Here is a 13,220-nt window from a genome sequence, read left to right as displayed (position 1 = left end):
AACCTATCTGGAAAACTGAATTGAGCAAAATTTCCAAAACACCATAAAACCTGTACATGGGGGGTATTGTTATACTTGGGAGATTTCGCTGAGCACAAATAAGAGTGTTTAAAATCGTAAAACTTATCATGACGATGAAATCACCAGTTAAAGTGCAGTGGTTGGGTGAAACAATTTTAAAAATCAAATAAAAATGCTAACTTTGGCAAGCGTTTGTGGCTACTACAAAATACTGTACATACCCTATTTTGAATACCGTGGGTTGTCTAATTTTATGAACGGTATGCCATGATGGGGTTAATTTTCATTCCTGGGTTGTTATATGGTCTTAAAGGCAACATAGGCGCAGCAAACCATTCTGGCAAATTTCAATGTGCAAACATGGAAAAGGGGAAAGCCCTACATTTGACCGCTGTAAGTTTGCAAAAACCCATAAAACCTGTACATTGGGAGCACTGTTGTACTCAGTGGTGTACATACCAGGGTCGCAGGGGTCGCGGCTGCGAACGGGCCCGGCGACCCGGTATGTACCCACTGTGGCCAGCCTCTTCTCTGAGGGGGGCCCCCCGAGGCTGGCCTTGGTATCACCCCACGGCTGGTCCTGCGGGCACGCGAGGGAGCCGGAAGATGACGTCATCTTCCGGTGCCGGCATCCCTACGCGACGCGCGAGGGAGCTGAAGAGGAAGCACTCAGTGGAGAGTGCTCCCTCGCGCGCCCGCAGGACCGGCCACCCAGGAGCCCAGCAGCACCACTGGACCCCAGGGAATCCCCTCAGCACTCCAAAAGGTAAGGAGGCTGGGGGGATTAAATAAAAAAAAAAATCATGTGTGAGTGCTAGTGTTAGTGTGTGTGTGTGTGTGAGTGTGTTAGTGTGTGTGTTAGTGTGTGTGTGTTAGTGTGTGTGTTGGAGTGTGTGTTAGAGTTTGTGTGTCTGCTAGTGAGTGTCAGTGAGTGTGTCTGTTAGTGAGTGTGTTACTGTGTGTGTCTGTTACTTATTGTGTTTGTGTGTGTGTGTTAGTGAGTCTGTTTGATGTCTGTTAGTGAGTGTGTATGTTTTGTAAGTGAGTGTGTATGTATGTCTGTCGCTGAGTGTGTCTCTGTCAGTAAATGTGTGTGTCTGTTAGGTAGTGTTTATGCGTCTGTTCGTGAGAGTGTGTGTGTGTGTCTTCAGTACTTACCTTTCTCCAGCGCCGGACTCCCATGGCGCTGGGGATCCTTCCTCCTTTCAGCTCCGAATGCGCATGCGCGGCAGGAGCCACGCACACAATCAAACCGCCCATAGGAAAGCATTACTCATTGCTTTCTTATGGACGTTCAGTGTCTTAGAATCGCGGAAGTGCCTCTAGTGGCTGTCAGTGAGACCGCCACTAGAGGCTGGAATATTTTATTTTGTATTTTAAAAGCTTCCAAAAATTAACGGAATAACAAATAAATAAATAACAATATATAACAAAGTAAATAACAAAATACCAAAAGCAAACTTAGCTGACATAAATCAGTAAAGAAACAATAAACCCAACTCAAACATAATACCAAATGAAATAAATTACCCAAAACAAAACATAAATACTGAAATAAACTCAGGAAGGGTACTATTAGGGGAAATAAACTAATACCAAATGAAATAACTGGGAATAGACTGTTTGAAAATTAGTCTTCATGTATTTTTCTGCCCAATGCAGCCGTTTCTGCTTGTGAACATTGGTTAGTGGTGGCAGAATAGAAGGTTTATGCACAGTTGCAAGACTCTGGAGGACTCTACACCTTGATGTCCGTGGGACTCGAGAGGCACCAGAAGCTTCAAATATCTGTTTGCTGCTATGTAATGGTATTTTAGCAACTACTCTCTTGATCCGATGCATGGATCTGGCAGAAATCTTCCTCAATGTGCCTTTATCTGCACAAACCCGTCTGTGCTCTGAATCAGCCACAAATCTTTTAATAGTGCGATGATCACGCTTAAGTGATTTTTCGTGAAATATCTAATGTTTTCATACCTCGTCCAAGGCATTGAACTATTTCACTCTTTTCGGCAGCAGAGAGATCCTTTTTCTTCCCCATATTGCATGAAAATGGTGCTCTGCTTAATAATGTGGAACACCCTCCTTTAGTAGTTTTTCCTTAAATTGGGCTCACCTGGCAATCTAATTATCACAGGTGTCCGAGATTGTTTTCAGTGATCAAAAGAGCCCTGAGACACAATGCCATCCAAGAGTTAAACTGAAAAACAAAATATTTAATCTTTGTGACACTTAAATAGAATTTGCATAATAATTTGGAACAGGGTGTAAATGTGAAACATGCAAGATACAATTATTATACATTTTTCAGACTTGGCACTCTGGGGGTTGTGGTTGGAACAAACCGAGATAATATATAATAAAAGCCATATAATGAAGAGTAGGTTATAACATAAACACATTGTATATATGCACCACACAGGTCACATAATTTATAGAATATCAACATGCATCACACTGGAATAAGCTGGACGGTAGCTGTTCAATAAGAGAGAAATCCATCCAACACATAATGCTTTGAAGTAGGAATTTTTCATAGAAGTCTAATTCAAATCACGATCGAGCAATCCTACACTATAACTAGAATTACCCTCAAGCATATATTACCTGAGCAAAACCTGGATTACATTTACATTCTACATTTTATAGCGGTTTATATGTAGCCTTTATTTATAATGTAATCTATCTCTTATGTAATCACAGGATTGTTACATGCCTAAAATATCACTGTATATTATGTGTTTACCCTCTCCAAGGTTTAAATCTTAATCAAATGTATTTGGAAAAGGTTATCGTCTGTATTCTTACCCCGCATGTGCTATTAGGATGACATTGGCCAGTACCCCTCAGTTAGCTGTCAATTTATTTTTTTCTTGTATCTATACAAATATGTTTTTCATCTGAATTGATTGACACGATGGGCAAATACAAAGGTTCCTAAAGGAACACTATAGTGCCAGGAATAAAAACATGCATTCTTGATACTATAGTACTGATGTGGCTGTTTAGGTGAGCAGACCCAGTAAAAAAGTGAGTTTATTTACCTTTTCTCTCACGCTGTGCCGGTCTCGCCATGGCTGGCCCCACCTTCATGGCTGAGATCATCAATCTTAATGATCTCAGCCATTTCTCAGTTCAAACAGTTCAAAACCACACAACCCACCACCCACCTGAGAACAAGTCCATAAACCCACCACCCACAAGGAGTCCAGCTTTTCAGTTCAAACCACACAAACCCGCTACCCACATGAAAATCTTGTTCATAAACCCATCACCCATAACCCACCACCCACTCAAGTCCATAAACCCACCACCCACAAGGAGTCCAGTTTTTCAGTTCAAACCACAGAAACCCGCCACCCACATGAAAATCTTGATCATAAACCCATCACCCCTAACCCACCACCCACTCAAGTCCATAAACCCACCACCCGCAAGGAGTCCATTTCTCAGTTCAAACCACACAAAAACCCACCACCCACATGAAAATTCTTGTCCATAAAACCCACCACCCACATGAAAACCATTTTGTTCAAACCTACCACCCTCAAGGAGTCCATCTCTCCGTCCATAAAACACCCAGTATTTTACCCTCCACCCAAAGCAAAATGTTCAAATTGTTCATATTACATAATTACACACAAAACCCACCCTTAACCAAAAACAATACCAAAAAACGTGCATAACCATTACGATATCCTAACTACTCTACACTACCCTACCTATACACAGAGAAAGGTACTCGTCTGCTAAAGTGTGGTAGCCTTCCATGAAAAGAAAAAAAAAACAGTTAAAATCTAAGGGGGAAAGGTGAAAACAGATTCGGAATTCCCTTCACCAAGACAAGGGCGCCTATGGAGCCACTAGAGGCTGGATTAACCCTCAGTGAAACATAGCAGTTTCTCTGAAACTGCTATGTTTTCAGCTGCAGGGTTAAAACTAGAGGGACCTGACACCCAGACCACTTCATTGAGCTGATGTAATCTGGGTGTCTGTAGTGGTCCTTTAAGTGTGTGTGCACCTGCATGCACTGGCGTACATACCGCGGTTGCAGGGGTCGCAGCCCTGCATCCCCTGCGACCAGGTGCCCGCCGCCATGTGTTGCGGCCCCGGCCCGCGCAGAGTAAGTGCAGGGGGGGGGGGCACGGATCAGTTTTCGCACCGGGGCCCCATGGGTCATGTGTACGCCACTGGTTGTACTCTGGAGATGTTGCTGAACACATATTGGGGTTTTCTTTGTCAGTAACACATAACAGGTACTGAGAATCCATGCCTAAAGTACAATGTGAGAGAAACATAACACAAAAAATTACTACCCAAAAGTTTGACAAAGACTGGTGGTAGAATTAGTGCATGGAAAGTGTTAAAACGCCACCATTTGAAATACCCTAGGGTGTCTACTTTTAAAAAAAAGATGGTTTGATGGCGTAAATTATATTGGCCGACTTTAAAAATGTCCCAAATAGGACATGGGTGTATGACCAGCTGAGAAAATTCCAATTTGGAAAACTGGAATGCGCACCCTCCAAATAGGGTCTTTTAGCCCCCAGAGAACCCGACACACCTATACATGGGTGGTATCACTATACTAAGGAGATGTTGCTGAACACATATTGGGGTGTTTTTTGGCAGTAACCCTTAAAGTTCTCCGTACATGTATTCTTAAATTGCTAAGTGTGTCAAAAAAATCACCAATAATTTTTATTTTTTCAATTTGGCATAGATTGGTGGTAAAATTGTTGCATGAAAAGAGTCAAAATACCTAAAGTTTACTACCTTAGGTTGTCTTCTTTTAAAAAATATATACATGTGAAGGGTTATTCAGGGATTCCTGACAGATATCAGTGTTACAATGTAACTTGCGTTTATTTTGGGGGGGGGGGGGGAAATGGTTTGGAAATAGCAAAGTGCTACTTGTACTTATAGCCCTGTAACGTTCTACAAAAAAAAAAAAACATTAACGCTGGGCATTTCTAAACTCAGAACAAAATTGAGAAACTATTTAGCATGAGTGTTTTTTTGGCGGTTGTAGATGTGTAACAGATTTTGGGGGTCAAAGTTAGAAAAAGTGTTTTAATTTTTTTTTTTTTATAGTCAATTATATATGATGAAAATAATGGTCTCTTTAGAAAGACCATTTAATGACGGGGTATATAATATGTATATAATATGTGTGGGTACAGTAAATGAGTAAGAGGAAAATTACAGCTAAACACAAGCACAGCAGATGTAAAAACAGCCCTGGTCCTTAAAAAAATTGAAACACGGTCTGGTCACTAAGGGGTTAGATCTAACTGTTCTAAGCAAATCAGCGGTGCCCCTACCAAGTGTCACTCCGTGCTTCCTGTCACTGAGATCCAGATGCCATGTGGGAGACCTGCAGATAGGTGCTGCAAGCACACTTTGAGCTTCAACTGTTCGAGAACGGTTCAATTCCTTAAGGTAAGAGTACGCCCAAGGGCCTATTTAGATCAATTTGTTGTGGTGATCATAGTGTCCCTTTTAATGGTTTCATAGAAATGTTAAAAATTTATTTTCTTTTAAGCCGATTTTTATTTATGAGTCTACGATTAAATAAGAAGGCACAAATGTTCTCCTGTGTATGCATACATTCATGCTATCCACAAGCACAATCCTATTTATAATGTGTTTTCTGTGTACAGAGGAGGAAGATTATGCCATTCCTAATTATATCTTCAAGATTCAAGGGTTACTTTTTCATTTATTAATTTATTTTTATTTATTTATAAGGTGGTGTGAATGAATAACCAATTACATTTTTCATGTTAATGTATTAATTCATTTTTTTTATTCTTTATTTTTGTTGTGCAAAGGATTGACAAACACGTATAGAATGCCACGACAGCATGCATACACATATCAACAGAAGTAATAGCATGGCATTTGTTAAAGCTGCACATTTTTCATTATGGTTTAATATTAGAACTCAAGCTAGATTGAAGTGTCTATTCAATAAACAAACATATATTTTAGGTGAAATTAAGAAAAATACAGTAATTTCCAGTCCTGCAGAGGCTAGACTAAGTAGGAGGTCATACCGCTCTGGTTTTGCTGCAAATATTCAGCAAGCGTGTAAGAGTAGTAACCACTTATGAGTGTGAGCCCTTGAGTTTATGTTATAAAGAATACTATTGATTCCTATTTTAATAAACATACGGTAAGCCTGTCACAGTTTCAACTGCTTATGATTAGGAACATATGGATACTATCAGCAGCTCACTAGTTAATATTTACATGTACAGTTGTAAGTAAGCACGTTATCGGGGTGGTAGACCTCTGGGCGCAGTATTAGTAGCAATTCGCACTGCAGTGTTATTAGGCAGCATAAGGGGAGACAGCAGAGATGGAAATCAGAGTATAAAAGAACATAGCACATATTTGTTATAGAGGCAAATTAATACAACAAAGACATTTGAAAACAAATCAGTTTGATTGCAAACCCGCTTGAAGACAGCTTTGCTTGATATGACATCCTATGCTAAGCTATGAGTAGTTGATACCCTTGGGTGATGTGTGGAGAGACATTGTGTTGCCATTAGTAGGACAGCTGCAGCAGAAATAAACATAAACTCCCTGACTTGAGAGCTAGTTTCAGAGGAGTAACAGGAGTGTGTGTTCATTGCTAGCTAATGAAGCCTAACAATTCCCCCTGCCTCAACCCCCCACCATTCGCGTTCACCCTATCCCTCGTTTCACCAAAGCATAGTCCTTGTTTGCACTGGAGCGAGTCGGGTTTTGAGTCCCAGGTGAAAGGTCGTGCTTTTCGGTGGTCTGGAACAGGGTTCTCCATGGCTTGTCAAGTTTGGTGCAGGGCTGTGGTTTGCTTTTAGTCAGTTCCTGTCTCTGTCTTGCGGATAGTTTCGTCGGTCTCTGCTGCTTGGACGCCGGCCATGTTTGAGCCTTCACCGTGGGTGCATGTTGCTGCGCTTTCCTGGGCTTGTGGGAGGCATTATGTAGGTTGCGCCCCCTTGAGGAGACTGCTCCCTCTGATGCCGTTGCTGATTTTGGAGGCGGTCTAGGCAGCCGCCTAGGGCGCCCCTTCAGGAGCGCCGGCCCCCCTCATGCTGCAGCCGCCCGAGCGCTCTGCAGAGAGCCTCAGGCGGCTGCAGCTTTGCCCGGGCTGGTGCGTCCATGAGGGCGCACCGCCCAGGCACAGCACGAGGAGAGGGGCTGACAGGAGGGAAGCGCTCAGCGCTCCCTCCTGTCACTCCCTCACTGTAGCGTGGCCGAGCCCTGTAGGGTCCGGCCGGGTACAGGGAGCATTTGTCTCCTGTACCCGGCCGGACTAACAGGAAGTGCACACTGAGTGCGCACTTCCTTTTAGTCCGGCCGGGTACAGGAAACAAAAGCTCCCTGTACCCGCGGACCATACAGCGCTCGGCCACGCTACAATAGAGGTAGAGGAGGGTGGGGGGGGGATGGAAAGGGAGGGGGGGTAATAAATGGAAAGGGAGGGAGGGTAATAAATGGAAAGGGAGGGGGGGTGATAAATGGAAAGGGAGGGGGGTGATAAATTGACAGGGAGGGAGGGGGAATAAATGGACGGGGGGGTAATGGACAGGGAGGGGGGTAATAAATTGACAGGGAGGGAGGGGGAATAAATGGACAGGGAGGGGGGGTAATAAATTGACAGGGAGGGAGGGGGAATAAATGGATGGGGTGGGGAATAAATGGACAGGGGGGTAATAAATTGACAGGGAGGGGGGGATAAATTGACAGGGAGGGGGGGATAAATTGACAGGCAGGGTGGGGGATAAATTGACAGGGTGGGGGGGAAGAAATTGACAGGGAGGGGAATTGACGGGGTTGGGAGGGGAGAAGAGAGTGACAACGGGGGAGATGAGAGTGACAAGGGAGGGGGAGAAGAGAGGGACAAGGGAGGGGGGAGAAGAGAGGGACAAGGGAGGGGGGGAGAAGAGAGGGACAAGGGAGGGGGGAGAAGAGAGGGACAAGGGAGGGGGGAGAAGAGAGGGACAAGGGGGGAGAAGAGAGGGACAAGGGAGGGAGAGGGGGAGGAGAGAGTGTCAAGGGAGAGGGGGGAGGGGCACACAGAAAAACACAATGCATTACACACACAGACACACACACACAAACACACACACACAAGCAATGCAACCCTTACACACACTCAATGCACCCCTTACAGATGCACACACTGCATCCTGTACAGAACATTGATTTTTGTGACCACAGTTACAAACAGCCTCCAGAGAGCCTGTTCTACACCAGACCAGTGGAGCCAGACTGCACCTAGAGCCCATCATCATCCTCATCTGGTTGTAAGTAGGCAATCTAGTATAATATTCGTGGCACTAATCTCTAATTTACCTCACATTAAAGAAACTCTATAGTCCCCAGAACCACTTCAGCTTAATGTAGTGGTTCTGGTGTCTATAGCCTGTCCCTGCAGGCCTTTTAATGTAAACACGGCGGCACTGCAGCACTTGCGTTAGTTAACATGGCAGATCATATCCTTGCACCGGCCCTGCCTCTCGGCACGGCGCTTTTTCCGCCTCGCCGCCATGGTAGGGCTCGGCAGGGCCTCGCAACTGTGGCCTTCTGCTGTGTGACCGGGGTTGGTTTGTGCTGCGAGTAGTCACCTGGCTGGCTCTGGACATGCTGGTGCTTCTTACTTTCCAGTTTGTGCCAGAAGTTGTTGAAAATCCTGTCCAGCCTAGCCAGGATATCAGGGCTGTCCTCCGTGTTGTCGGGAGCCCGCTCTGCGTCCGCCATGTAGGCTGTGTCGCTGCAGGTTGTAGTAGCCGCTTAGGCCTTGTCTCTATCTCCCGCTAGGTCTGCGAGGCCTCCCAGGGTTGGACCGGGATAACCCCCACCGGTCTGAGGGGGGGGGGGGTAACGGGGTTCTCGTGTGCTGTTGCGTACCATCCAGGCCAGAGGATCGGCCGCCTCCTCCGTCCGGTGTGCCTCAGACCGCATGGTTGGAGCAGTGCAGCAGATGAGCACTTTGTAGATTTTTAAACCCCACAGTGGGTTCCAGTAGGGTCAGAAGTTGTATACCTGTATAAAGTCGTTCCCTCTGAGGCTGGATGTGGGTGAGAACTGTGGTTCAAGCTTGCCTAGGAGAGGAGCTCCTGCAAAACACTTCTCTCCTCCATGACAGTCAGGCCCCGCCCCAATGTATTAATTTAATATATGTTAATTCTACATGTAAACAAGCAGACTAATTTGTATATGTTTTCACAACATGTGATGTAAATTCTTCAAAATTTGCCTTTTGAGAGTTCAGTGCTTAGTACTCTGCTACATTGAAGGAGAGAATGTTGATAGAGTCTAACTGCTTAGTCAAAATAAATACATAAATTATGAAAATACAATACACAAGTAAACATGAACAGAGTTCAAATCAGCTCTGCGTCATATACAATGCTCAAAATTACCAGTCCCCATTAGCCATTTGCAATTAAAAATTTAGTTCTGTTAAGAAGAAAGTTACCCCTGGTATGATCGTTATGGCAAGACCTTGATAAAAGACCCAAACACGTCAAAATGAAGATTGGGACAAATGTAAATTTATTTGGAAAAAATATATACAATTTGCACCCTATCTTCAATATTATAATAGTAACGCGGGTTAGCAACAAGGCAATTACTTTTTATTCATTCAGAAGAGGTAAGTGCCAAGCTTCTTTGAAGAACAGACAGACAGACAGACAGACAGACAGATAGACTGACAGACAGACAGGAAGATATTGGAAAATGTCCACTGTGTACATCAAAACATTGCTATTGTGTATTTTTTATACTTTATATATGGTGTATAAACATGTTTCATTGTGATTTCTAAATTATTAATAGCATTTGTCCTTTTCGTCAACTTTACAGCTCATAACTGCCAAGCATCCACAGGCAAGATTAGTGAAGGGTCTACATAGAAAGGATGAGAACAAAATGAATCGCTGAGATGAACACACAGAACACAAAGGAAACCAGGACGTGATGTAAAGTATTTATTAATAGATACATTTTTAAGAACAGTATGGCTGTGAGCTTTACTACTAAACTATGTGTTCCTACTGATTCTCAGGAAGGAATTTCCCAAATGGACTGAACATAATCCGGCTTGTGCTCATCCGTTCAAAGGAAAATCCATTAACTAAATCAAATAAAAGTTTCATCCTTGTCATATTAATAGGAGAATATTATGAAAACGTATTTTTGAGTTTTCCATTTACACACACATACAGTTGTGCTCAAAAGTTTGCATACCCTTGGAGAATTGGTAATATATGTACCATTTTTAAAGAAAACATGAGTGAGCAGGCAAAACACATTTATTTTATTTCTTATGGGATTCATATTCAACTGAAGGTTATAATAGAATGGCACAATCATAAAACAAAACACGGCAACAAAGAAAAAAATAAAATGACCCCTGTTTAAAAGTCTGCATATCCTTAGTTCTTAATACTATGTATTGTCCCCTTTAGCATCAATGACAGTGTGCAGCCTTTTGTAATAGTTGTCTATAAGGCCCCTAATTCGTGCAGGTGGTATAGCTGCCCATTCGTCTTGGAAAAATGCCTCCAGGTCATGCAAAGTCCTTGGTCGTCTTGCATGAACTGCTTGTTTGAGATCTACCCAGAGTGACTCGATGATATTAAGGTCAGGAGACTGTGATGGCCACTCCAGTACTTTCATGGTTTTCTGCTGTAACCATTGGAGGGTCAATTCGGCCTTGTGCTTAGGGTCATTGTCATGCTGGAGAATACAAGAGCGTCCCATGAGCAGCCTTCGTGCAGAAGAATGCAAATGGTCTGCCAGTATTTTCTGATAACATACTGCATTCATCTTGCCATCAATTTTCACAAGATTCCACGTGCCTTTAAATCTGACACCCCCCCAACTGTACACACGCATGTGTGTGTAAACATATTTACATATATATAAATTAGTTACTAACATACTTTTAACACAGTATAATAGGACACTAACCATCATTGAACTTATACCTATCCAAACTTCCTTTAGAAATAAGCATGTAGAACAGATTTTACAGTAAGCAGGTGAAACAAGATTTGTTGTTATGTCTGTAGGTAGCTGTTTGGACAAACTGATCTATAATTATTAATCCAATTGTCTGCAAGTGGACTACATGACTGTTTGCGGATGCCTTATTAAGCAAGCCTAAATATTAATGTTTAAATGTTTGCAATTTGTAATGATATGAGTTCCATTCATTATAAAGTGAATGGAAATTAGTGGCTGCCAAAAATGTCAACATTTAGCATATAAATTTATAGGAGCTGTTAAAGGACCACTATAGTGCTAGGAAAACATACTCATTTTCCTGGCTCTATAGGGTCCTTGGGTCCCCCTCACCCTCTGGGCCCCCCTCCCGCGGGGCTCTAGGGTGAGGAAGGGGTTAATCCCTTACCTTTTTCCAGCGCCGGGCTCCCTCAGCGCTGGGGACTCTCCTCCTCCTTTCCCGTCATCGGTTGAATGCGCATGCGCGGCACGAGCCTCGAGCGCATTTAGTTGGCCCATAGGAAAGCATTCTCAATACTTTCCTATGGATGTTGGCGTCTTCTCACTGTGAAAATCACAGTGAGATATGCAGAAGCGCCTCTAGCGGCTGTCAGTGAGACAGCCACTAGAGGCTGGATTAACCCATTTGTAAACATAGCAGAAAGGGTTAATCCTAGATGGACCTGGCACCCAGATCACTGCATTAAGCTGAAGTGGTCTGGGTGCCTATAGTGGTCATTTAAGCACTATTTAACCACCTGCTACATGGTAAAAAGTAACCCCCTGTCACTATCTGACTAAGCACTGCCTGCCTCATCTAGGGGTGAAGAGCGAATAAGAAAGAAAAGAAGGAAAGGAAGCTTGTTTCAGAAAAAATGATTGACTGGTCGCAAGGAAAATGTTTTTAAAATATATTTGTGTGTGTGGTGTGGTGGGTAGGTAAGAGTATGAATGGAGAAGGTATAATGTGTGCAGATACCCTTGGAGACTAGAGGAACCGACTGGAGATAAACAAGATTTTCACAATGAGCTGTAGTTCATATATCAATAAGGAGACACAATGAGACAAGTAAAATTTGTTAAGGACGGTATATACAACCAAATACATGCTTATAGCCAGCTATGGCAAGTTTACACTGGTAATGTGTTTATGTATTATGAGTTATGTTGGGGATCCTAAGTTGGTCTCTATATCAAGAATTGATTGGAATGTGGGGGGACATTACTTTTAAAAGCAATCCAAAAAAAAATCTACACATTTAGAAAGTCTGTTAGCACAATGTACAGATAGAATGTTATGCTCTGTAAAAAGAGTGTAAGGTGTGTGTACCATGACAGGTACACTTGAAAATATATTTTAATACATTAAATGTGAGGAGGTGATTCCTAAATGTTTATACATTTAGAAATACGAAAAAGCATCCAGACCACTGTTTACATGGGAAATGCATCTCAAGATTTCACTGACTCTTGAAATAATTACAGGTGATAAATGAAATATCCTCCGTTAACATTATAAAAATTACATTACAACATAAATTATGAAATCATTATAAATGATGCACACGAAAAAAAAAAAAAACTATGTGGGCGAATAGGAAGATAGAAACAAAATTAGAAGCAAATTATATACATAGCCGTAGTGTTAGCCCAGATGAAATGAATTAGTATCTTGTAATACTTTTTTATTGGACTAACAGGATTTTGGAATGACAAGCTTATAAAATCAAGTACCTCAATGCTGATAATAATAAAAAAAAAAAACATGAAAAATGGTGGTATGTAGGGAATTGGTGTTACAAGTGCAACACAAAAATCTAAAAAGATTACAAAAAGTATGTGCAGTCTGCCAGGAAAGCTTATGCGCATTAACAATAAGTTTTATATTTGCCAGAGATACTCAAGGAAATTCTGATGACTGCAGTTTTGTTATTATCCATTAATAAAATACAACAAACAAGAAAGAAAGAAAGAAAGAAAGAGAGAGAGAAAGAAAGAGAGAAAGGGCTATGGGGTCCAATATTCTACACGTGTAGCTATTAAGGAAGCTTAATCTAGTAATGACAATATAAATAATTTCTCTTCTGGCATATTGCCATTATGCTGATATCATACGTGTGGTTTTGTAAAAAAAAAAAAGAATCAAATCTAACACAGGAAATGACAAATCTATAGGTTTGACAACTGCCTGT

This window comes from Pelobates fuscus, chromosome 2, assembly GCF_036172605.1.
Source record: "Pelobates fuscus isolate aPelFus1 chromosome 2, aPelFus1.pri, whole genome shotgun sequence".
In the NCBI taxonomy this organism is placed as follows: Eukaryota; Metazoa; Chordata; class Amphibia; order Anura; family Pelobatidae; genus Pelobates; species Pelobates fuscus.
The sequence above is the reverse complement of the archived record's forward strand: the minus strand, read 5'-3'. Positions refer to the sequence as shown.